This window comes from Furipterus horrens, unplaced genomic scaffold (assembly GCF_987537825.1).
Source record: "Furipterus horrens unplaced genomic scaffold, mFurHor1.1.pri manual_scaffold_4, whole genome shotgun sequence".
NCBI lineage: Eukaryota > Metazoa > Chordata > Mammalia > Chiroptera > Furipteridae > Furipterus > Furipterus horrens.
Window position 1 is genome coordinate 174282811 of NW_028327174.1, and position 6552 is coordinate 174289362.

General features: G+C 48.0%; 1 pseudogene; it reads right to left on the reverse strand.

The window, feature by feature from the left end:
* Positions 1-3500: 3500 nt before the first annotated feature.
* Positions 3501-5945, reverse strand: LOC150013397 (sal-like protein 4 pseudogene; annotated as a pseudogene).
* Between the last annotated feature and the right edge of the window lie 607 nt (positions 5946-6552).

Sequence of the window (6552 nt, forward strand, 5' to 3'; positions counted from 1 at the left end):
GTCTAGACTGGCCTGCCCTTTCTATCTGCCCACCCCTGGCCTTTTCCTCCTGAGAGGGTGCAAACCCACAGAATGTGTGGCTCAGTGGGACCTTACAGACCTCTCATCTAACTCAGGCCACACACTTGAGTTTGCAAGAAAGACTTTATCCTTTTCTCCAAGGCTTGCTTTGTCTGTGAGCTGTCATTCAGTGAATTCCAGCTGACCTCGTTACTTCAGAGTCTCTCTCCCTACTCTTCATCGGCCGAATGGCCTCTCAGTTTTGAGTGGAAGCTCACTTAGTGCCTTGGTAAAATGAGCTGGAGGCTGGCTGTGTTGCGGGTGACACCTACTCCGACTGCCCACTGTTGAGATGCCTCAGCCCTCGGGGTCCTTCCTTCCCAAGGCAGACCTCCCTGGATGCGGTGCAGTCTCAGCTACATTAGAGGCGACTAAGGGACGTAAGGAAAATCCAGCTGCTTCTCTCTCCTTTGGCGCACACACAGCCATTTCTACCCTGCCCATGCTAGAACATGGGCTCTCTCCCAAGCTGTGCTCCCCTGCCCCTGCCCCCACGCCCCGAAGAGACCCAGGTCTCCTCCAATTACACATCTCTCCAAATTGTCCTGAGACTTCTGTTAGCCCTATAACTCCAGGCTTAGCCTGAGGAAGGGCAGGGTTCCAGGCTCTTCCCAAGGACCCCTCCAGAGTTCACCTCTGACCCTCTTCTCTTCCCAGTCCCAGGGAGTTTTTAATGTCCTTTGGCATAGAAAATAATGACTTTGACAAATGATGCATTGCTCCTGATCCTTTTGTCTTATATGTTTCCCCCTGTCCTTCTTAATTTCTCTCTGCTTCTGCTGAAATAACCTTGTTGCCTATGGTGCAGTGTGAGTGAGGCAAGAGCAGACTTATAAGGAGACACAGAGACACCCCACCGAATGGCTCATGTTATCTGGCCACATGGAAACAGAGGGCTTGGTGGGTCTTTGTTGGATCTGTGACCACACTGGTAAACTTCTCCTGGCAGACAGGGCACAAACTGTGTCTTTTTTTAAAAAGTATATTTTATTGATTATTTTGTTATAGTAGTCCTGATTTTTTTCCCTTTTCTCCACTCCACCCAGTACCCGCCTTCCCTCCAGCAATCCCATCCCCCTTAGTTCACATCCATGGATCGTGCATATAAGTTCTTTGGCTTCACCCTTCCCTATATAATCTTAACTTACCCCTGTTTATTTTATACCTACCAATTACGCTTCTTAATCCCTGAACCATTTCTCCCATTTCTCCCCCTTCCCCCTGCCAGCTGATAACCCTCCAAAGTATCCCCATACCCATGATTCTGTTCCTATTCTGGTTTGCTTAGTTGGATTTTGTTTTTATTTTTTAGATTCAGTTGTTGATAGTTGTGAGTTTGTTGTCATTTTAGTGTTCATAGTTTTGATCTTTTTCTTAAATAAGTCCCTTTAACATTTCATATAATAATGGCTTGGTGATGATGAACTTCTTTAGCTTTACCTTATCTGCGAAGCACTTTATCTGCCCTTCCATTCTAAATGATACCTTTGCTGGATAGAATAATCTTGGTTGTAGGTCCTTGCTTTACATCACATTGAATCCTTCTTGCCAGCCCCTTCTTGCCTGCAAAGTTTCTTTTGAGAAATGAGCTGAGAGTCTTGTAGGCACCCCTTTGTAGGTAACTCTCTGCTTTTCTCTTGCTGCTTTTAAAATTCTCTCTTTATCGTGAAGCTTTGGCATTTTAATTATGATGTGTCTTGGTGTAGTCCTCTTTGGGACTATCTGTGCTTCCTGGACTTCACCAAATTTGGGACGTTTTCCTGCATTATTTTTTCACACAAGCTTTCAATTTCTTGCTTTTCCTCTTCTCCTTCTGGCACCCCTGTGATTTGGACGTTGGCACGTTTAAAGTTGTCCCGGAGGATCCTAAGCCTCTCCTCATTTTTTTCAATTCTTGTTTCCTCATTCTGTACTGGTTGACTGTTTTTTTCTTCCTTATGTTCCAAATCATTGATTGGAACCCCGGTTTCCTTCCCTTCACCATTGGTTTTGTGTGGATTTTCCTTTGTTTCACTTAGCATAGCCTTCACTTCTTCCCTTATGCGTTTGCCATACTTAAGCATAGCTGTCAAGCCTGTGAGCATCTTTATCACTAGTGTTTGAACTCTACATCTGTTAGATTGGCTACCTCTTTATCACTTAGTTCTCCCACTGGAACCTTGATCCGTTCCCTCTTTTGGGCTATACTTCTCTGTCTTCTCATCTTGACAGGCTCCTATGTTTGTTTGCCTCTGTGTCTTAGGTAGAACTGTTGCTCCTGTTACATTGTAAGGGACGGAGCCTTAGGTATTCATCAGTATGGGCGACCCATTTCACCATGCTTTGGCGCTGTTCATGGAGGAGGGGTCTGAGAGGGAACAATGCCGCTTGCTCAGCACTTGCCCCTTTTCCAGGCACTTCTCCCACTTCTGTATGGGACTGGCGCCTCTCTAGCTGTTGCCCTGGCCATTGCTCCCAGAGTGGGTGGGTTTATGGACATTCTAGGACGTGGGAACCCTTTAAACAAGCGGACTCTACTGAGAGACTGGCAGTTTCTTCCTCCACCCCAACCCCCACTGGTCTGCACAGTCAGAAGCAATGAGGCTTTATTTTCCTTGGAGCTGGAACCGTGAGCTGCGCAGTCTAGTCTCGTACTGGGAGTGCTTCCCAGCTGTCCCTCCCTGCTTTTCAAAACGCATGACTGTGCTTTCTGCCGGCCTTCCGCTGCTGCCACTGCTGCCGCCACTACACCGCGTCCTCTCTGCCCTGGCTCCGCCCCTCCTACCTGTCTGGATGAGTATTTCTTCTTTATATCATTGTTTGTTGGACTTCATGCAGCTCGATTTTCTGGAACTTCTGGTTGTCTCTAGTTTTGCACAAACTGTGTCTTAATGGATGTGCTGATTTGGTGAACACTGAAGTGTGTCTTCAGGTTGCCTTTGGTGGAGCGGGCTCAGTCACAGCTCTCTCTTGGAACAGTCTCTCCCCAGTGTGGTGGTGGTGACCCATTCTGAGAGAGCTTTGGCAGCTTAAGACATGATGGCAAATGAAACATCTGTTAAGGTCTGTGGTGGCCTTGCCAATATTCTCCACCAGCTGCTGCAACTTCAGGGTCCCTGACCTTGGCTTGGGTGTCCCTTTCCCCTGAAAGCCACCAACCCTTGGGGAATTATGGTTTGACCCCCACCCCAGAGATTATGGATCCATTCTCACTTTCTGGAGAAGGCCTGGGATGCAGGTTCCTGGCCAGTGGGCCACCCATTAAGTCCTTAGGGTTAGTTCCTGAAGAAAAATTCTGAGGTATCCCTATATTGGGGGTCGCTGTTACCAGGACAGGTTTGCTGTCTAAAGAGAGACTCGATTCACCTGCAGGGACAGTGCATAAGGAAAACCTGCTGCCATTTTGCAAACAGCTGGGGAGAATTCAGCAAACAGCTGGGGGTTGCCTTCACCTGGAAATGTCAATAAAAGTGCACCTTGAGGTTGCCCATGGTGGTGAACTAGTGGCCGCCACAGAGAGAGCACACAAAGAGTCTCTCTCCAGTATGGGAATAGAGATGGATCTGCAAGAAGCTCAGTCCCCAAAACCTTGCTATAGTACTTACATTTGTGCCTGTAGAGAGCGGCCTGGTCTTTGGGTTTGGCATCCACTGGGGACATGTTGAGTGGCTTCCCTTTCCCTTTCCTGGCTGGGTCTAACACCACCGTGGAGATAGGGCTCTAGAAGAGCACAGAGCCTGGGGCCTGAGGTATCAGAGCACCGGGAGGCAGTTTGGGAGCACCTTTGACCTATCTGGCCTCAGGGCAGGGGACAGCAGCCCTGGGGACACAGAGCTGGTGATGGAAGGGATGTTTGCGTTATGTAGCTTGGCTTGTTTCAAGGTGTCCAGAGAAAGACCTTGGCTTCCAGCTTTCTGGCCGAGCAAAGCCACAGCTGCAGAAAGCTGCTGGGAGACGTGGCTGCTTAAGGTCTTCAGGGCATCAGCTCCCACTCTGCTGGAGTGGAGGGCGTGGGCGGACCACGTGTTCACCCGGACATGGATCTGCTCTGTGAACTCTATCTGCTGTAGCTGCTGCTGCTGCAAACACAGGATCTGCTCCAGGACCCACGGGATGCTGTTGGCACTGGGGGCGGAAATCGCATCCACGCTTTGCTGATTCGCCCCCCACCCTGGTGCCCTGTAGTGCTTGAAGAGTGATGTTAGTGTTGCCTACTTGGCCTTTGGGTAAATAGCTTACGTCCTGGGTGTAGCGGCAGGGCGGTCTTCTGTCTAAGTACAGAATAGATTCCACCCCTTGCTTCTCCTTCATGTCCCCTGAGCCGCCACCATCCTCCCTGGGACTGTCCTTACTGCTTGGGCTGTGGGTGGTGGCTCAGAAGGGCCTGGAGAAGTCACCAGCCCCTCACTGTTGTTCATGGTAAGGACAGGTGGGTGTTTAGTGCACTTTTACTTATGTCCTAAGAACTCAGAGAAGCTGAAGAACTCTCCACAGCATTTCTCACAGATGTGAGTCTCCTCCCGACAAGGCCTCTTTACTGTTGCTTGGTCCAACCCCCAGGTGGTTCATTGGAGCTCCTGCCTCTCCCTCCGCTGGTGCTGTGCCGCATCTGCAAAGTCCTCAGTCAGCTGCTGCGGCGGCTGCTCGCCCTGGTCTTCCTTGGAGTCGATGTCGCAGGCTTTTGCCTGCTTGCTCCTCTATATGGTATGAGCATTGGGGTGCTAGAGAGCCACGGTGACTTGCGCATTCCTAGAAGTCCAGTTCTTTTCAAATAAGACCCACCCTTATACATGTGCTTTCTGCTCCTCTTGCTCCGCTTCTAAGACCAGACCCAGAGCAGCCAGGGAGCTCCTATGGTGCTGGCAGCTGCTGGGATCACGTGGTGAAAGAGGATCTGGTCACACTTCTCTGCCTGCCTCCAGCCGCCACAAAGTGGGGCGTCGGTGTTCAGGTGGGGGCTTTGTCAGGACCATCTCCTGTCTTCAGCTTTGGCCAGCACCTCAGATTCAGCTCTGGGTCCCACACTTTATTTTACTATTGTATGTTTTAAACCTTTATTACTTGCTTTTATTATTTACAAGCAATGCATATTTGTTAATAAAAATCAGAAATACAGATAAACGAAAAGAAAATAAAAACCATGCAAACCCTTTTTAACTTCTTGGGGTCTATCCTTATCTCTGCATATATGTTTTTCATGTTTACTGAAAAGGGATCTGGCTTTATGCATTATTTTTCATTTAAAATAATTCTGAAGTCTTTATGTTGTACCAAATATACTTTTGGGACATTATTTCCAACGGCTACATAGGTACTGAAATGCAGCCAACCATCCCTATTAATGAGCATTTAGGGGTTTCTGGTTTTTTAGATATTATTAAACTGAACAACATGAAATTTCTAACATTTGGCTATTCTTGACCTAAGAAATGGCAATTTCATATGTTTGACCTAATGTAAATAACACCATGATGAATGTCATTAAGATTAATCTTTGTGCCACTTTTTAAATAACTTGCTTGCAACCCTAGACATTCTTAGAAATCCATTTGCTGAGTCAAAAGGGGTGCATGCCTTTAAGCAGAACTACACTCTAACACACTGACCTCAGGCGTGTGTCCAAAGAAGAACAAGAGACTGAAGGGAAAAGGGGTGAGAAATGGCTTCAGGCTGTTGGGTATCCTGTATCCTGTAAGGAAGCCTGGACTTGGCCTCAGGTGAGAGGGCAGACGTCCCAGCTGCTTCCCTCTCTGAGGTGTGACTCTGGACCAGATACAGCTCAGAGGTGGGACTTTCTCTGGAGAGCAATCAGCAGGGTTTTCATAATGGGACATCTGGTGCTTTGTTTCAGCGATATTGGTGGTTTGGCCATGGGTTGGGCATTCTGAGCCCTATCCAACCTCCATCGCCCTTTGAAATTCTGCCTCAGCTTAGGATTCTCTGAGAAACCCCCTTCTCCTGGGAAAGGTGACTCAGAGATGAAGGCTTTGTAAAATGACTCACAATTGCCTCTGTGGTTTTGAACGTTTAAGAATGCGACTTGGCATTGAGGATGGACCCAGGCCTGGCTGTGCAGGGAGGTTCTGACGGATTCTGTGGCGGCAGACCTCCTGAGCCATTGAAGCGTGCAGGCTGAATTTTAAAAATAATTGTCCTTTTTAATGATGTAAAACATGTCATCTAGATTAAAAAATAAACACACTTTATTACTTTCCCAGTCTTTTCTTCCTCCCTCCCTGGGCCAGATGGGGATTGCTTGAATATTTCTGGCGTATTTCACATATTTAATAACGCCCTTGGAGGTTCTTCCAGATCTGATGAAAATGTGGGATTGAACTCTGCCCATAGACTGTTCACAGAAAAGAAAGCTAGTGGTGAGTGTGTGTGTGTGTGTGTTGGGGGTGGGGACGCATCCTATTTTGGAAGCAGCTGGGTCTACAAGTCAAAAGGCCCGCACTTTTTATCTTGAGCAACAAAGGACATCCTTTCTCTGCCCCCACTCCCCTTCATGCC